The sequence below is a fragment of the Lolium perenne genome, chromosome 1 (assembly GCF_019359855.2).
Source record: "Lolium perenne isolate Kyuss_39 chromosome 1, Kyuss_2.0, whole genome shotgun sequence".
Classification (NCBI taxonomy): Eukaryota; Viridiplantae; Streptophyta; class Magnoliopsida; order Poales; family Poaceae; genus Lolium; species Lolium perenne.
Window position 1 is genome coordinate 98,550,647 of NC_067244.2, and position 20,355 is coordinate 98,571,001.

Below are 20,355 nucleotides of genomic sequence, written 5' to 3' on the forward strand. Positions count from 1 at the left end.
CACTCATATATGGCTTGTGGCGCTCACTATCTTTGTGGTGGGTCGCTCCCTCTCCTCTCATCTCACTATGGTGGGTGCGGAGTTGTGCCCTCGCTAAAGCCTTTGCATTATCCGCGATGATTTGGCTAGGAGTCTTCGGGCGCAACTCGAACTTCTTGTCGTTGACCTTGAAGGTGTATGTGTTGGAGAGTCCATCATGTACAGCCTTCTTGTCATATTGCCAAGGGCGGCCAAGCAATATGTGGCACACCATCATGGGTACCACGTCACACTCAATAGTGTCCTCATAAGGGCCGATTTTGAAGTTGACGGTGACGGTATGTTGTATCTTGACGTTCCCTTGTCACTCAACCATTGGATATGGTAATGGTGAGGATGCTTGCGGAGAGTGAGGTTGAGCTTCTCACACAACTCGGTGCTTGCAAGGTTATGGCAACTTCCACCATCTATGATGACCTTGATCGATTTTCCACCAATTCCGGCATGGGTTTGGAAGATGTTGCACCGTTGTTCTTCCATAGCTTGAGGTTGTGTGGTTAGCACCCTTGTGACCACAAGTGAGGGACTTGGGTCATGCTCACATAAGATAGGATCTTCTCCACTTTCTTGCGCATAAGCTTCTTCACTTTCCACGGCGGCTTGCACAAGGGCTTCATATTCATCCTCATCAAGCGTCTCGATGTCACCATTCTCCATGGTGATCATAACCTTGGTGTTCTTGCACTCAAACGATTTGTGACCTTGGGTGCCACACTTGAAGCAAGTGACACTAGAGGATCCCGTGGATGCCTTAGAGGAGGCGGTGGAGGAGACCGTTTGCTTCATGCGACTTTGGATAGTCGGCTTCTTGGATGTTGTAGATGACACATCGGCCTTGGCGCTTGTAGCATGAGGAGTTGACGTAGTAGGATGAGTTGATGTAGCGAGCTTGGAGGAGAAATAGGTCTTGGCCTTGGAGTACTTGATGTCCTCAATCACTTGGTGCACGGCCGTCGATGCTTGGTGGACCAACTCAACCATGTTGGAGTATGGTTGGAACTCGACGATCCTCTTGATGGGGTAATTGAGGCCATTGAAGAAACGAGCAATGGTTTGTTCCTCGGACTCTTGGATGTTGGCTCGCATCATAGTGAGCTCCATCTCCTTGTAGAACTCCTCAATGGTCTTGGTGCCTTGCTTCAACTTTTGGAGCTTGTTGAAGAGGTCGGTCATGTAGTGCGTTGGGACAAAGCGAGCACGCATCTCTTTCTTCATCTCTTCCCAAGTGTCAATTGGAGGTTCACCCTTCTCTTCTCGAAGAGTGAGGACTTGCTCCCACCACGTGTTGGCGTAGTCCTCGAACTCAAGAGACGCCATAGCCACCTTCTTGGCACCGGAGTAGTTGTGGATGCGGAATATCTTGTCAACCTTGAGTGCCCATGAGAGGTAGGCCTCGGCATCTTCTTCTCCCTTGAACTTTGGCATGGTGAACTTGAGTCTTCCAAACATGTTTTCTTCATCCTCCAAGTTTCTTCTACGAGGAGGGGCGCCTTCATCTCTTGCGGCTAGAGGAGGAATAGGAGGTCTTCTACGGCCAACCATAGCATTGGGTTGGCGTTGGAGGTGCACACTTGCTTCACTTGGTTCACGGTGAGGATGTGGTTGAAGATCTTGTCGCGGTTGTTGACGATGCTCAAGGTTGGGTCTCTCATCTTGATCATGGTGTGGCTCGCCTCGTCCACGTTGGTCATTTGTGCGTCATCACACTTATGCTACAATGAATGAGTTGCTACATCATGCAAGAGAAGCTGAGTCACAGTTGGCTGAAGAACTGCAAATGAAGGGCCGTGCTACAGGCGCTGGGCGTTACACTCCCCGCGCGCCGCCCTCCATGGCGCCGTCATCGCGTCCTGCAGATGTTCCTACTTCGTCTAGCAAGCCGGTCTCTAGTGTCACCAACACAAAGAAGCCCGCTCCTGCAGCAAGTGGAACTAGTTCTAACATGTCGACAGCGCGCAATCGCGATATGGCTTGTCATACATGTGGTGGCAAGGGTCACTTCAAGCGAGATTGTCCTAACCGCAAAGTTATGATCATTAATGAGGACAATGAGTATGAAACTGGAGATGATGTTGATCCAAATGCTCCAGATGAGGATGATTATGACGGTGATGGGTTTGATGCTTTCCCTTCTGAAGCTCAAACTATTGTTGTCTCACAGCGTGTTCTTAATGTGCAGTCAAGTGCATCTACACAGCGCTGTAATTTGTTCCAAACAAAGGCACTAGTTGGTCCTGATAAAGCTTGCAAGGTCATTATTGATGGCGGGAGTTGTCGCAATCTAGCAAGCAAAGAGTTATGTGCCAAGCTGAAACTGAAGTATCTACCGCACCCACATCCATATTATATTCAGTGGTTGAGCAATAATGGTGAGATGAAGGTGAGCCACATGGTGCGTGTTGATTTTGAGATTGGACCGTATAAGGATTCCATTGATTTTGATGTGGTTCCTATGACGGTTTGTCACCTGCTGTTGGGCCGGCCATGGCTCTATGACCGTTCGGTGCAACACAATGGCCGCGCCAATACATATCACTTGGAGTTCAAGGGCAAGAAAATTAACTTACAGCCTATGTCACCACAGCAAATTGTCAATGAGTCTCGTCAGAAGATTGAAGTAAACTTGGAGGATGCATCCATAGATAGGCGAGAGAATTGTAATGCCGTGAGTGATATAACGAAAAGTGAGAGAGTGAATTCCTTAGTCTCATTAGCCACCAAACAAGACATGAGAGAATTTTGTGAGGATCCTACAGCCATGCCTATTGTGCTCATGTACAAGGGTACGGTTTTGGTTTCTAACGACATGACCCCTCTTCCTCTTGGTGTTTCTAATGTTTTGCAGGAATTCAGCGACATGTTTCCGGAAGAGGTACCCGCAGGACTTCCACCATTGCGAGGTATTGAGCATCAAATTGACTTGATTCCCGGAGCATCGCTGCCCAATAGGGCGCCATATAGGACAAATCCCGAAGAGACGAAGGAGATACAGAAGCAAGTACAAGCGCTACTCGACAAAGGTTATATCCGCATAAGCCTTAGTCCTTGTGTTGTTCCTGTTATTCTTGTTCCTAAGAAAGATGGTACATGGCGTATGTGCGTAGATTGTAGAGCGATAAACAACATTACTATTCGATATCGTCATCCTATTCCCCGTTTAGAGGATATGTTAGATGAATTGAGTGGTCTTTCTTGTTTTCACTAAAATTGATTTGCGTAGTGGTTATCATCAAATTAGGATGAAAGAAGGGGATGAGTGGAAAACCGCCTTTAAAACAAATTTGGTTTATATGAGTGGTTAGTAATGCCTTTTGGTTTGACTAATGCACCTAGCACTTTCATGAGACTGATGAACCATGTTTTGCGTGATTTTATTGGCAAGTTTGTGGTTGTGTATTTTGATGACATATTAATCTACAGCCGCAATGAATCCGATCATATAATACATATTCGACATGTTTTGCAAGTGTTGCGTGATAGTACACTCTATGGTAATCTTGAGAAGTGCACATTTTGCAAAGATAAGGTCATATTTCTGGGTTATGTTGTCTCTAAGCATGGAGTAGAAGTAGATGTGTCTAAAATTGAAGCTATTCAAAATTGGCCTACTCCCATGAATGTGAGTCAAGTAAGAAGTTTTCATGGTCTAGCTGGGTTTTATCGCCGTTTTGTGCCCAATTTTTCTACTATTGCTGCACCTTTGAATGAATTAACTAAAAAGGGTGTTGCATTTGAGTGGGGCGTTGCCCAAGATCATGCTTTTGATGAACTGAAACGATTGTTAACTTCTGCACCGTTGCTTGCACTTCCTGATTTCAATAAGCAATTTGAGATTGAATGTGATGCTAGTGGTATTGGAATTGGTGGTGTGTTGATGCAAGAGGGTCGCCCAATTGCATATTTTTCTGAGAAACTTTCTGGTGCTAAGTTGAACTATCCGATATATGATAAAGAATTGTATGTTTTAATTAGAGTTCTTGAGGTTTGGCAACATTATTTGTGGCCAAAAGAATTTATCATATATTCTGATCATGAAGCTTTGAAATACCTGAAAGCCCAATCTACTTTGCATAGGCGTCTTGCTAAGTGGGTTGAGTTTATTGAGTCTTTTCCGTACATTATTAAGCATAAGAAGGGAAAAGATAATATTGTTGCTGATGCTTTATCTAGGAAGACTATGCTATTAACTCATCTTGATGTTAAAATTCCTGGATTAGAGGTGTTATGTGATTTATATGCGACTGATCATGATTTTGCTGAACCATACCGCTTATGTGTTATTGGTAAAGCATGGGAAAAATATCACATACATGATGGGTTCTTGATGTAGCCCCGGTCACTGACGTCGCTACACCAAGACAAACAAGTCCCCCAAGTGGACCGATGACACGAGCCCGAGTCAAAGCGCTACATGATAAGGTGAACTCACTCCTCACTACCCATGATCTTGATACCCCATTGGACGGACTGCTACCTCAGGCCGATATGCTTTGTGTTATCAGATATGAACCTCGAGAGAAGGACGTCGCAGCAGACCCGAAGATGGACAAGGAAGGAGGAGGAGAAGAGTGGCCGCCGAAGGACTTCCTTCAGGGCCGGCACTGCCGGCCTCCAGGCACCGGCACTGCCGGCCTGCTCACCCCGGCACTGCCGGCCTCAAACCACCGGCCTGCCGGCCTGCTCGCTGGCACTGCCGGCCTCGGGTTCACCGGCAGCTGCCGGCCCCTCCATCTGCGAGACGCGACCAGCGGCACTGCCGGCCTCGGACCAGCGGCAGCTGCCGGCCCCGCCGGCACTGCCGGCCAATCATCACCGGCACTGCCGGCCAAGCCCCTGTTGACTTCATCTCAGCCGTTGATTTCGCATCTATGGACCAGGATAATTTATGTAGTGCCGATTTTACCCCTGTACGAATCTGGACCTATAAGTACCTCACCCCTTCCTCCAGATTAGGGTTAGACTTGTTTTGAACTCAAACCTAACTTTGAGCTTAGTCTCCCTTGGGTATCATCCCTCTGTAATCAAGGCACCTTGGTTGTTGATTTGGAACTTGTTGAGTGAGATTCTAGTACAAGATACTCTCTCTCCCTCACCAAGCTCTTCTTCTCCAATCCCAATCTCTCCCCGGGGAATTCTACCGCGTGTCTCTTCCTCGGAGATTCTATTGGCGTGGTCCATCGAGCCACGGAGGTAAGCATCGGGTGTATCGGGTTGTGTGTGTGCGTGAGTCTCGGAGTTCCTCGTGTTCATCACCGTGTTCTTCGTGTTCCTCGCGTTTTCCCATCTTCCCCCTTGGTTTCGAAGTCAATCCGCGAGATCGGGCCACACACGGGGTCTTAGACCTCATCATATGGTATCAGCAGCTCTTGGTTACCGCGGATTTGACCTCCCACCCACCCGATTTCGTCCCTAGAAAATTTTCCAAAAAATAGCCCCAAATTGCCTTTTGACCGATCTGTGATTTGGTTGCGTTTTGAGTGGTTTTGATCCATGGATTTCGTGCCCCTCTGGTTGATCTACGTTTTCCCCACTTTCTAGACCTCAATTCCATCGATTTCTGACGTTTTGGTCGAATTTGGGCCGCTTTTCGCGAAGAACAGCTCGAGCTGTTCGTCAGGGACCGGCACTGCCGCCCCCATCAGGCCGGCACTGCCGCCCAGGCCGGCACTGCCGCCACACCCAGGCCGGCACTGCCGCCCAGGCCGGCACTGCCGCCCGATTCAGGCCGGCACTGCCGCCAGAGACCAGCCAAGCTCACCAGCCACATTTCGACCACGTTTTCACCTTTGTGTTTGCTTGTTCCGGTTTGAGTGCCTTGTGTGTGAATCTAACCCGCCGCTCCGACGCAAGCGACGACACTCTCGGCACCCCGACTTGCAAACGTACTCTTGATCCTTCCACCATATTGCAAGTTGTGTGATCATCACCGCCTACGACACATCGAGGTATAACTTGCAACTCCTCACTCCTTTTGCGATCCAACCTTCCCGAGCATTGCTTGTTTAGTGTTGCGAGACATTGCACGTGGCCCCGCATTGTGAGGTGTGTGTGTCGTGTTGAGTAAAGCATCCAAGCAAACACTCGTGTGGCAAGATAGCAAAAGCGAGGCTAACGCTAACATAGTGTGTGAAAAAGCCCCAAAAACACAAAAAGAGTGCGAGTAGCACCATACATCCATACATCCATACATCCATACGCCCATACATACAAAGTGTCCACGTGCCACCAAAGATACAAACGAGTGCAAGTGCCAACATATACAAGAGAGAACAAGCTTTTAAGCAAAGAGAGATACGAGAAGAGAGGCCGCGTGTGAATCTTGTTGTCTCTTCCTTTGCAACCAAAGCTTTGACTCTCCTTGTGTTAGTGTGACACCGAGCACTTATACATACACTTTTCCGCTCACTTTTGGTTGCACTAACCCCGCTTATCTCGTGTGTGTGTTCCACAACTTTTCCGTGTTTTTGTGATCACCATTTGGACACTTAATTTTTGGAACTCACCCACTTTTAACAACATACTCGATCTTGGATTTGTCTTTTGGCTTTCCACAACACTCGCCTAACACCATATTTGCTAGCTTTTGCGTGTGGTTTTGCGTATGTTCCCGATACACTTGATCTTGCTTTCGGTTTGGTGGATTGCCTCAATACTATCTTACCTTGGTAAGGGTACGAGGTAGTCTCCTTCCACTAACATACACAACATAGTTCTTGTCTTTGCATCATGGATAGGAACGGAGATACCAATAGGGATGAAGAGATCCTTCACAACACCGAGAGGTTGGCTACTCAACACAACCTATGGACACAACGACAAGAGTTCAAGGAGCAACTCTCCCTCTTCGAGACGCGCATCGATGAGCAATACGATGAAGTGGCTCACAACTTCTCCACCGTGAACCACGACTTGGCCCTTCTTCGTGAAGCTACGGACAACTTGAATGGCCAAATGGCGGCCAATGATGCCAACATGGAGCGGCGCATGGATAGCCTCGAGCGCGCCATCACCAACTTGGGTCGCCATCGTCGACACCGCTCTACTTCCTCTTCATCAAGCTCTTCCTCAAGGCATGAAGACCATTACTCTCATGGTGGCCTTTCGTCCCCAAGCTCTTCTTCAAGGCGTGAAGACCATCATCGACCCCATCGCTCACATGCTCGTCATGAAGACTCCCGCTCCAACTCTAGGCGTGGAGAAATACATCGCCATGCGCGTCCACATGAGCGTCCTCCACAAGCTCAAGACCTTCCACAAGATCATCACCAAGCGGATCGCCATGCCCACCATGGGCGTGATGGCCATCCCCAAGACCAAGATCCTCAAGATCCACCTCGGCGAGATCTTCGTCGCCACCCTCGCCATGACCAACGTGGACGAGGAGAGCTACACCATGATCAAGATGAGAGACCCAACCTTGAGCATCGTCCTCAACCGCGACAAGATATTCAACCACATCCTCACCGTGAACCAAGTGAAGCAAGTGTTCAACTCCACCACCAACCCAATGCTATGGTTGGCCGTAGAAGACCTCCTATTCCACCTCTAGCCGCAAGAGTTGAAGGCGCCCCTCCTCGTAGAAGAAACTTGGAGGATGAAGAGAACATGTATGGCAAGCTCAAGTTCAACATGCCCAAGTTCAAAGGGAAGATGACGCAGAAGCTTACCTCTCATGGGCACTCAAGGTGGACAAGATCTTCCGCATCCACAACTACTCCGGTGCCAAGAAAGTGGCTATGGCATCACTCGAGTTTGAAGACTACGCCAACACTTGGTGGGAGCAAGTCCTCACTCTTCGAGAAGAGAAGGGTGAACCTCCAATTGACACTTGGGAAGATATGAAGAAGGAGATGCATGCTCGCTTTGTCCCAAAGCACTACATGAAAGACCTCTTCAACAAGCTCCAAAAGTTGAAGCAAGGCACCAAAACCGTTGAGGAGTTCTACAAGGAGATGGAGCTTACTATGATGCGAGCCAACATCCAAGAATCCGAGGAGCAAACCATTGCTCGCTTCTTCAATGGCCTTACTTATCCCATCAAGAGGATTGTCGAGTTCCAACCCTACTCCAACATGGTTGAGTTAGTCCACCAAGCATCGAAGGCCGAGCGCCAAGTGATTGAGGACATCAAGTACTCCAAGGCCAAGTCCTATTTCTCCACCAAGCTCGCTACATCGACTCCTCCTACTTCATCAACTCCTTATGCTACAAGTGCCAAGGCCGACGCATCCTCTACACCTTCCAAGAAGCCGACTATCCAAAGTCAAATGAAGCAAACGGTCTCCTCCACCGCCTCCTCTAAGGCATCCACGGGACCCTCTAGTGTCACTTGCTTCAAGTGTGGCACCCAAGGTCACAAATCGTTTGAGTGCAAGAACACCAAGGTCATGATCACTATGGAGAATGGTGACATCGAGACTCTTGATGAGGATGAATATGAAGCCCTTGTGCAAGCCGCCGTGGCAAGTGAAGAAGCTTATGAGCAAGAAAGTGGAGAAGATCCTCTCTTATGTGAACATGACCCAAGTCCCTCACTTGTGGTCACAAGGGTGCTAACCACACAACCTCATCATATGGAAGAACAACGGTGCAACATATTCCAAACCCATGCCGGAATTGGTGGCAAGTCTATCAAGGTCATCATCGATGGTGGAAGTTGCCATAACCTTGCGAGCACCGAGTTGTGTGAGAAGCTCCACCTTACTCTCCGCAAGCATCCTCACCCCTACCATATCCAATGGTTGAGTGACAAGGGCAACGTCAAGATACAACATACCGTCACCGTCAACTTCAAGATCGGCCCTTATGAGGACACCATCGAGTGTGACGTGGTACCCATGACGGTGTGCCACATGTTGCTTGGCCGCCCTTGGCAATATGACAAGAAGGCTATACATGATGGACTCTCCAACACATACACATTCAAGGTCAACGACAAGAAGTTCGAGTTGCGCCCGATGACTCCTAGCCAAATCATCGCGGATAATGCGAAGGCTTTAGCGAGGGCACAACTCCGCACCCATAGTGAGATGAGAGGAGAGGGAGCGACCCACCACAAAGAGAGTGAGCGCCACAAGCCATACATGAGTGAGCCCAAGAGTGTCCTTCTAGCCACCAAGAGTGAGTGGAGAGAGCTCCAAGAGAACCCATCCACCATATTACACTATGTGCTCATATGCAAGGGACCCGCATCGGAGACTAACGACTTAACCAACATTCCTCCGTCTTTGTTGTCTCTTTTGCAGGAATTTCGAGACGTCTTCCCCGACGAGCTTCCTCATGGACTACCACCACTCCGCGGCATAGAACACCGCATCGACCTCATACCGGCGCTCCGCTCCCAAACCGTGCCGCCTACCGCACCAACCCCGAAGAGACCAAGGAGATCAACCGCCAAATTCAAGATCTCCTCGCCAAAGGGTATGTCCGCGAAAGCCTTAGCCCTTGTGCGGTTCCCGTGATCCTTGTGCCTAAACCGGATGAGACGCAACGGATGTGTATGGATTGTCGCCCCATCAATGCCATTACCGTCCGTTACCGCCATCCCATTCCGCGTTTAGATGACATGCTAGATGAACTTAGTGGTGCCACGATTTTCTCCAAAGTCGATTTGCGTAGTGGTTACCATCAAATCCGCATGGCTATTGGTGATGAATGGAAAACGGCATTCAAGACCAAACTTGGTCTCTATGAATGGCTCGTTATGCCTTTCGGTCTTTCCAATGCACCATCTACTTTCATGCGCCTCATGAATCACATCTTGCGTCCTCTCATTGGCAAGAGCGTGGTTGTCTATTTCGATGATATTCTTATTTATAGCAAAAACCTCGAGGACCATGTGCAACATGTGAGAGAAGTCTTGTGCATCTTGCGCCATGAAAAGCTTTATGCTAACCTCCCTAAATGCACATTTGCTCAAAACAAGTTGGTTTTTCTTGGTTTCGTGGTTTCCGCTAATGGGATTGAAGTTGATTCTTCCAAGGAGGAGGCCATCCATAATTGGCCTACCCCTACAAATGTTGGCCAAGTCCGAAGCTTCCATGGACTTGCCGGGTTTTACCGCCGCTTTGTCAAAGACTTTAGCACCATTGCTTGTCCTTTGAATGAGCTTACCAAAAAGAATGTTCCATTTGTTTGGGGCAAGGCCCAACAAAATGCTTTTGATGAGTTGAAGAAACGCCTTACCGAAGCTCCACTTCTTGTTCTTCCAAATTTTGCAAAAACTTTTGAGATTGAGTGTGATGCAAGTGGGCTTGGTATTGGTGGTGTGCTTATGCAAGAGGGCAAACCCGTGGCATACTATAGTGAGAAGTTGGATGGCGCACGCCTCAACTATCCTATATATGACAAGGAGCTCTACGCTTTGGTTCGCGTTCTTGAAGTTTGGCAACACTATCTTTGGCCAAAAGAGTTTATCATTCATTCCGACCATGAGTCCTTGAAATATTTGAAAAGCCAACACAACTTGAACAAACGACATGCAAAATGGGTCGAGTTCATTGAGTCCTTCCCATATGTGATCAAATACAAGAAGGGCAAGGACAATGTTGTGGCGGATGCTCTTTCCCGCAAAAACTCCCTTTTGCTAACTCGTTTGGATTTTCATGTTTTGGGACTTGAAGAGATCAAAGAACTCTATCCTTCCGATTCTTTCTTTGCTCCCATTTTTGAGAAGTGCTCCGTTGAGCGAGGAGTGGATGATTTCTATTTGCATGATGGCTATTTGTTCAAAGCTAACAAGATTTGCATTCCCGAGTCTTCGCTTCGAAACTTGCTTTTGCAAGAGTCTCATGGAGGAGGTCTTATGGGCCACTTTGGCCGTGACAAGACATATGCCATGCTCTCAACCCACTACTATTGGCCAAAGATGAAGCGAGATGTGGAGCGCCTTTGCCGTCGGTGCACAACATGCTTACAAGCTAAGTCTACCTCCAACCCTTATGGTCTCTACATACCATTGCCTATTCCTTATGCACCATGGACCGATATTAGCATGGATTTCGTTCTAGGCTTGCCTCGCACTAAGCATGGTCATGATTCCATATTTGTTGTAGTGGATAGATTCTCTAAGATGGCTCATTTCATACCTTGCCATAAGAGCGACGATGCTTCACACATTGCTTCATTGTTTTTCAGGGAAATCGTTCGCCTACATGGAGTACCGCAAAGCATTGTGTCGGATCGAGACGTCAAGTTCATGAGCTATCTTTGGAAGTCGATCATGGCGAAGTTTGGAGTCAAGCTCTTGTTCTCATCATCATCGCACCCGCAAACGGACGGCCAAACGGAAGTGGTCAATCGAAGCCTCTCCACCCTCCTACGGGTCCTCGTGAAGAAAAACTTGAGGTCATGGGAGGAGTGCCTTCCTCACGCCGAGTTCGCCTACAACCGCGCCAAGCACAAGACTACATCAAGGAGCCCCTTCATGGTCGTCTACGGCTTCGAACCTTACACGGCCCTCGACATACTTCCGCTTCCCCTCCACGAGCGCATCAACATGGACTTCGACAAGCGCGCCGCCGCCGTCAAGAAACTACATGAAGAGACAAGGGCAACCATACAAGCACATGTTCTTCGTCAAGCCAACCACATCAACGCCAAGAAGAAGGCAAGGATATTCGAAGAAGGAGACCTCGTTTGGATCCACCTCCGGAAGGAACGGTTCCCCCATGAGCGCAACTCCAAGCTCAAGCCAAGAGGAGATGGCCCCTTCAAGGTACTCAAACGCATCAACGACAACGCTTACGTCATCGACATACCAACATCCAAGTACTTGGTGAGCAACACGTTCAACGTCTCGGACTTGTCACCCTATCATGGAGATGAGGAAGTGCAAGAGTCGAGGACGACTCTTTCCCAAGGGGGGGGGGAGATGATGTAGCCCCGGTCACTGACGTCGCTACACCAAGACAAACAAGTCCCCCAAGTGGACCGATGACACGAGCCCGAGTCAAAGCGCTACATGATAAGGTGAACTCACTCCTCACTACCCTTGATCTTGATACCCCATTGGACGGACTGCTACCTCAGGCCGATATGCTTTGTGTTATCAGATATGAACCTCGAGAGAAGGACGTCGCAGCAGACCCGAAGATGGACAAGGAAGGAGGAGGAGAAGAGTGGCCGCCGAAGGACTTCCTTCGGGCCGGCCTTTGCCGGCCTCCGTGCACCGGCAGCTGCCGGCCTGCTCACCGGCATCGCGGCCTCAAGCCACCGGCACCGGCCGCTGCTCGCAAGGCGCTGCCGGCCTCAGGACACCGGCACTGCCGGCCCCTCCATCTGCAGACGCGACCAGCGGCACTGCCGGCCTCGGACCAGCGGCACTGCCGGCCAAGCCCCTGTTGACTTCATCTCAGCCGTTGATTTCGCATCTATGGACCAGGATAATTTATGTAGTGCCGATTTTACCCCTGTACGAATCTGGACCTATAAGTACCTCACCCCTTCCTCCAGATTAGGGTTAGACTTGTTTTGAACTCAAACCTAACTTTGAGCTTAGTCTCCCTTGGGTATCATCCCTCTGTAATCAAGGCACCTTGGTTGTTGATTTGGAACTTGTTGAGTGAGATTCTAGTACAAGATACTCTCTCTCCCTCACCAAGCTCTTCTTCTCCAATCCCAATCTCTCCCCGGGGAATTCTACCGCGTGTCTCTTCCTCGGAGATTCTATTGGCGTGGTCCATCGAGCCACGGAGGTAAGCATCGGGTGTATCGGGTTGTGTGTGTGCGTGAGTCTCGGAGTTCCTCGTGTTCATCACCGTGTTCTTCGTGTTCCTCGCGTTTTCCCATCTTCCCCCTTGGTTTCGAAGTCAATCCGCGAGATCGGGCCACACACGGGGTCTTAGACCTCATCAGTTCTTGTTTAGAGCTAACAAACTATGTGTTCCAGAATCGTCTGTGTGTTTGCTCTTATTGTAGGAATCACATGCTGGAGGTTTGATGGGTCACTTTGGGCGTGAGAAGACGCTACTCATGCTCGCTGATCACTTTTATTGGCCAAAGATGAGGCGGGACGTGGACAGGTATGTGAAGAGGTGCATTACTTGCAACAAGTCCAAGTCCAAGCTGAAGTCTCACGGTTTGTATACTCCGTTACCGGCACCTACTACACCTTGGGAAGATATTAGTATGGATTTTGTGTTAGGTTTGCCGCGTACTAAAAGAGGCCATGATTCTATATTTGTGGTAGTGGACAGATTTTCTAAAATGTCACACTTTATTGCCTGCCACAAAAGCGACGATGCGTCGCATATTGCTAACCTGTTTTTCACGGAGATTGTTCGACTACATGGAGTCCCGAAGACTATTGTTTCTGATCGTGATGTGAAGTTCATGAGCTACTTCTGGAAGACACTTTGGGGAAAGCTGGGGACAAAGCTACTATTCAGTACTACTTGTCATCCCCAAACTGATGGTCAAACTGAGGTGGTGAATCAAACCTTGTCACAACTATTGAGATCCATGATCAAGAAGAACCTGAAGGAGTGGGAAGAGTGTTTGCCGCATGTCGAGTTTGCTTACAACAGGGCGGTACATTCTACCACGGAGATGTGTCCTTTTGAGGTGGTATATGGTTTCAAACCCATTACTCCACTTGACTTGTTGCCTTTGCCCATACATGAGAGAGTTAATATGGAGGCATCCAAGAGGGCAGATTTTGTGCGAAAAATCCATGTGAAGACTAAAGAGTTGATCGAGAAGAAAGGCAAGAGCAATGCTGCAAGGATGAACAAGAAGCGCAAAGAGATGTTGTTCAAGCCTGGTGATATGGTCTGGGTACATTTTCGCAAGGATAGGTTCCCGAAGCTGCGGAAGTCTAAGTTGAAGCCCCGTGGTGCTGGTCCTTACAAAGTGCTTGCCAAGATCAATGATAATGCATACTCAATAGATCTTCCAGTTGATGAGTTTGGTGTCAGTAATTCTTTCAATGTTGCTGATTTGACACCATATGACGGAGAAGACCTTGGAGCGTCGGGGTCGACGCCTTTTGAAGGGGGGGAGATGATGAGGACATCCCTACTACACCATTACCTCCGTCATTGACGAATGAAGATGAACCTGCTGTGAAGCTCAAGTCCGATGAAGTTCGGATTGGACCAATTACAAGAGCTCGTGCGAAACTACTTAAACAACAGGTGAACTTGTTCTTAAACGATACTTTGATTGATGAGAACTTTATACTGCCTAAGTCCTATTACTTATGTATCATCAGGTATCAAGAGGAGACGAGCATCGCACGAGGAGTAGAGAAGCAGCTGGACATGAAGACGGACGTCAAGATGGACGTGAAGCTGGACATGGAGCTGGACATGAAGATATCTCATGGTCGCGCGAGGGAGGAGCGGGAGGAAGGCGCGAGAGGAGAAGATGACGTCCAGGCCGGTCCAGCACCCGGTTAGACCGGCCTCCGGACCGGCCAGCCCGGTCCCTGGCCCGGTTGACCGGGCGCCAACCGGATGGGATTTATCGTACCGGGCAAAAACCGGATTTTTGCGAACTTCCCGGTTTGCCGCCCGGTTGACCGGGTTCTATGCCAGGCAACCCGGTCACTGGCCCGGTTGACCGGATTCCAGACCGGATCTGTCCGAGTCTGTCTCGACCAGAACTATTCTGGGTCGATTTTACTTGTATTTTTCGACCAGAACTCGTCCCGGACACCTATATAAGTGCCTTGGACGACCCCCTAGCTGCTTTAGACCAAGTTTAAGATAAACCCTAGTTCATAGTTGTTTGCTAAGCAAAACTATTGTTCCCCAACTCTCCAATTCGTTGCGATCTGCAGTTTTATGCTACTGAAAGTTTGTGTGATCTGCTGTTCCATTGGGGATTAGAAGATTGCAATCTACCGCTTCGTGGTCGGCGGCTACGTGCGCAAGTGTGTGGAGTTGCGAATATCTTGCAGGGTTGAGAGCTGTTGCATTGGCATCAGGAATCAATCGAGAGACTTCGTCGGCGTCATACAACTTATCCTCCTCGTCATCATCGATTCCATCCGCTGCAACCATCGTGTGTTCTTCACCACCCGTCGCTTACTGAGAAGATCGGGCCACCCCTTATCAGTCTTGCACTTGATTGTTGAGGTCATTCCTTTGCACTTGAGCTCTTTCTTCATAGCGGACATTGGTATCCTTGAGCATGGCTTCAAATTGATTTAGCTTGGCGTGGACGGCTTGAGTAGCTATCCAATGTTGGTGCCGCGTCATCGGTAGTTGGTTCCCTTCTCCACTAGACATGGTTACAACTAAAACAAGAACTATGTGGTGGGTGGTTAGGAAAGACTACCAAGAATGTCAAAACTTGCAAACCAAAATCGAAAAGGTGTTTCAAGTCGGAGGGCAACCGATATGTATGCACACACACACACAAAAACAAAAACTCTATATGGTGTTAGGTATGGATGTGGAAAGCCAAATGGAAGAACCAAACGAAAAGTCTATTGTCAAAAGTGGGTAAGATCCAAAAGTCACAAGTCAAAGGCAGTGATCACAAAAGGCATACACAATGAGGAACACACGCGTGGGACAAAATGGGGTTAGCGCGACTTGGAAAATGAGCAAGAACAAAATGGTCCTAACGAAGACTACTAGCTCGGTGTCACGCCAACACAAGAGAGACCGTGGCTTGGTTGCAAAATCAAGAAGCAACAAGATTTGCGCAAGACGCCTCTCTTCTCTTTTCTCTCTTTTGCTTAAAAGATTTGGACTCTTTTGTGTATAGGTGTCACTCACACACTTTTTCTTTTTGTATTTTTCTTTTTCTTTTTCTCACTATGTAAGGATACTACTATCTATGTAAGTATGTCACACTTCTTTTGCTTATCTTTTCACACGAGCTTGCTTCGAAGCTTTGCTCAACACACGCACACCCTCACGGTCGGGACGCTTGCGCAATGCTTCGCAACACTAGAAAGCCACTCTCGATAGGAAAGATACGCAAAAGAGGCTAGGGTTACAAGTTAGAAGCAAGTTATACCACTTGATGATGGTGGCCGACGATCTTGAACTTGCTATGGTGGAGGTGTCAAATGAACCGCTTGAATCCTCGGGGTGCCGTCGTCGTTGTCGATGTTGCGGAAGCTTTGTGGTAGCTGAAATGGCACTCAAACCGAAGTCCAAACACAAGGGGGTTAGTACCAAAACGAAAAACGAAGGTTGCTGTCAAAATTTCGGCTAGGCGGAACTTTCGGTCCTGAGGGGCGGAACTTCCGGTCCCCGGGCGGAACTTCCGGTCCTCCGAGGCGGAACTTCCGGTCGCAATCAGATCTGCGGGCTGTTCGTCGATTTGGGCGGAATTTCGGGCCGAAATCCTTCGAATTTGAGGAAAATTTGGCACTAAAAGCTGTGGGAAGGTGGGGGAACTGCAGATCAACACCAAAGGCAAGTTTCTATTGGAGCAAAACCACAAATAACTCAACAAATCGAGAGATCGATCCAAGGCCAATTTTGGGCTATTTTTTGGGAAAAAAAATTTGGAAAATTTTTGGGCGAAATTGGTGGAATTGGGGGATGTGGGGGTCAAATCCGTGGCAACCAAAGAGCTCTTGATACCATATGATAAGGACTAAGTCCAAGGATGTGCCCGATCTTCACGGATTTGGGTGGAACTCGTGGGGGTAGGTGGATGAACGCGATGAACACGAAGAACGCGAGGGGGAATCGTGGGGATACAACACACACACGCACACAAACCGGTTTTCCCTCGTTGGCCCGATACACCAACTCGATAGAGGTTGCGAGAAAAGACCTTCCGGTAGAAGTCCCGCAAAGAGATCGACAAATCGAAGCTCGCAAGATCTAGAAGGGTGAAAAGACCGGAAGGTTGATAGAAGTGCAAGCAAAAGACCAAATAGGTAGAAGTGCAAGCAAAAGATCAAACAAACGGTCGAAGTCACCAAAGAGATCTTGACAAGTCGATAAGGAGCCCGGGTGGGTACAAGATCAAAGATCTAGGTAGGGTTCCCACAAGGGTGAGCTAAGCTCAGGTTTAATTTCACATCAAGTCTAATCTCAGATCTGAGCCCACAGGGCTATTTATAGGTGGGGGCGAAGGGTTAAGTTACACGCTGAAAAGTGTTGTCTTGCTGAAGTTCGATGGGGCGGAAGTTCCGGTCATCTTGGGCGGAAGTTCCGGTCAGGGGCGGAAGTTCCGGTCTCGAGGGGCGGAAGTTCCGGTCGGGGCGGAAGTTCCGGCCAAGTTCCGGCCTTGTTCCGGAATTGCGCCATTGTCCCGCAGTAGCATCCAGTATGGTTTTCGCGGACTTTCGGAAGTTGGGCGGAACTTGGGCGGAAGTTCCGGTGGGCGGAAGTTCCGGTCCTCTGGGGCGGAAGTTCCGGCTGGATCCTTTCTCCTGGGCGCTGGAAGGCATCTTGAGGGCATCTGGCCGGAAGTTCCGGTCCTGGGGGGCTGAAGTTCCGGCCTGAGTGCTGTAGCTCCATCTTCATCATTTCCAGCTCTCTCTTCATTGGCTTGGTCTCCATGGCTCGCTTCTTGGTCGATGTACCTGATTGAACATAGGGTATTGGCATGAAGTAGCAATCCATCCAAAGGGGTGTCAAAGGCGTACGTGGAGAGGAGCGAATTCACCTCTTGGTGTAGGGCTTGGGCTCGAGCTCGTGTCATTGGACCACGAGGAGGGCTTGTCGGTCTTGAGGCGGTGGTGTCCGAAGGCCACCCCGTATCAATTTTAGCACCATTGCTTGCCCTTTGAATGAGCTTACCAAAAAGAATGTTTCGTTTGTTTGGGGCAAGGCCCAACAAAATGCTTTTGATGAGTTGAAGAAACGCCTTACCGAAGCTCCCCTTCTTGTCCTTCCAAATTTTGCAAAAACTTTTGAGATTGAGTGTGATGCGAGTGGACTTGGTACTGGTGGCGTTCTTATGCAAGAGGGCAAACCCGTGGCATATTATAGTGAGAAATTGGATGGCGCACGCCTCAACTATCTTATTTATGACAAGGAGCTCTATGCTTTGGTTCGTGTTCTTGAAGTTTGGCAACACCATCTTTGGCCAAAAGAATTTATCATTCATTCCGACCATGAGTCCTTGAAATATTTGAAAAGCCAACACAACTTGAACAAACGACACGCAAAATGGGTCGAGTTCATTGAGTCCTTCCCATATGTAATCAAATACAAGAAGGGCAAGGACAATGTAGTGGCGGATGCTCTTTCCCTCAAAAACACCCTTTTGCTTACTCGCTTGGATTTTCATGTTTTGGGACTTGAAGAAATCAAAGAACTCTGTCCTTCCGATTCTTTCTTTGCACCGATATTTGAGAAGTGTTCCGTTGAAAGAGGAGTGGATGATTTCTATTTGCATGATGGCTACTTTTTAAATCTAACAAGATTTGCATTCCCGAGTCTTCTCTTCGAATGTTACTTTTGCAAGAGTCACATGGAGGTGGTCTTATGGGACACTTTGGACGAGAGAAGACATATGCCATGCTCTCAACCCACTACTATTGGCCAAGAATGTACCGCGATGTGGAACGCCTTTGCCGCCGGTGCACAACTTGCTTACAAGCTAAGTCTACCTCCAACCCTTATGGCCTTTATACACCATTGCCTATTCCTCATGCTCCTTGGTCGGATATTAGCATGGATTTCAAACTAGGATTGCCTCACACCAAACATGGTCATGATTCAATATTTGTGGTAGTGGATAGGTTCTCTAAGATGGCTCATTTCATACCTTGCCATAAGAGCGATGATGCTTCACACATTGCTTCATTGTTTTTCAGGGAAATTGTTCGCCTATACGGAATACCGGCAAGCATTGTGTCGGATCGAGACGTCAAGTTCATGAGCTATCTATGGAAGTCGCTCATGGCAAAGTTTGGAGTGAAGCTCTTGTTCTCATCATCCTCGCACCCGCAAACGGACGGACAAACGGAAGTGGTCAATCGAAGCCTCTCCACTCTCATACGCATCCTAGTGAAGAAAAACTTGAATTCATGGGAGGAGTGCCTCCCACACGCGGAGTTTGCCTACAACCGCGCCAAGCACTCGACAACATCACGGAGTCCCTTCATGGTAGTCTACAGCTTCGACCCTCCCACGGCACTCGACATACTACCACTTCCCCTTCATGAGCGGACGAACATGGACTTCGACAAGTGCACCGCCGCCATGAAGAAACTACATGAAGAAACAAGAGAAACCATTCAAAAACATGTGCTTCGTCAAGCTACCCGCCTCAACGCCAAGAAGAAGGAACGCATATTTGAAGAAGGCGACCTCGTTTGGATCCACCTCCGGAAGGAAAGGTTCCCTCATGAACGCAACTCAAAGCTCAAGCCAAGAAGAGATGGCCCCTTCAAGGTCCTCAAACGCATCAACAACAACGCCTACGTCATCGACATCCCGACCTCCAAGTACTTGGTGAGCAACACATTCAACGTTGCGGACTTATCGCCATATCATGAAGATGAGGAGGCACACGAGTCGAGGACGACTCTTTCCCAAGGGGGGAGATGATGCGGGGTGGCCTTCGGACACCTCCACACCAAGACCAACAAGTCCCCCAAGTGGACCAATGACGCGAGCTCGAGTTAAAGCACTACATGATGACGTGAACTCGCTCCTCACCACCCTTGATCTCGGTACCCCTTTGGATGGAATGCTACCTCATGCCGATGTGCTTTGTGTCATTAGGTACAAGGTGCATCAAGACCCCGGAGAGGAGGACCCACCATGGTCAAGGGAAGGAGAGGAGCAGCGGGACATGAAGATTGGCACGAAACTGGACCCGACGTCACTCGAAGCGCTCAAAGGAAGAGAAGAATGCTGGCCGGCCCAGGACCCGGTCAACCGGCCCCCAGACCGGACCATCCGGTCCCAGGCCCGGTCAACCGGACGCCCAACCGGATTCCCCTCGGTTCTGACCGGGCGTCGTACCGGGGGCCAACCGGACGGAGATCTGCGACATTTCGGGTTGGCGCCCGGTCGACCGGCCCCACGACCGGACCCGACGGGATTTCCCCACCAAGCTGCCTAAGTTATCCACTTGTGTACCTTTTCGCCTTGCTGGCCATGTAAGCCTATATAAGCAACCTGGACCCCTCCTATACCCCTTAAACTTGAATTGAGCTTAAACACTACTTTGAGCTTTGTCTCCCTAGGGTTAACATCCCTTTGTAATCAAGGCATCCTTGTTGTTGATTTGGATATTGTTGAGTGAAATTCTAGTACAAGCTACTCTCTCTCCCTCACCAATCTCTTCTTCTCCAACACCAATCTCTCACCGGGAATTCCGCCGCGTGCCTCTTCCGGGTGATTCTATTGGCGTGGTCCATCGAGCCACGGGTGTAAGTATCGG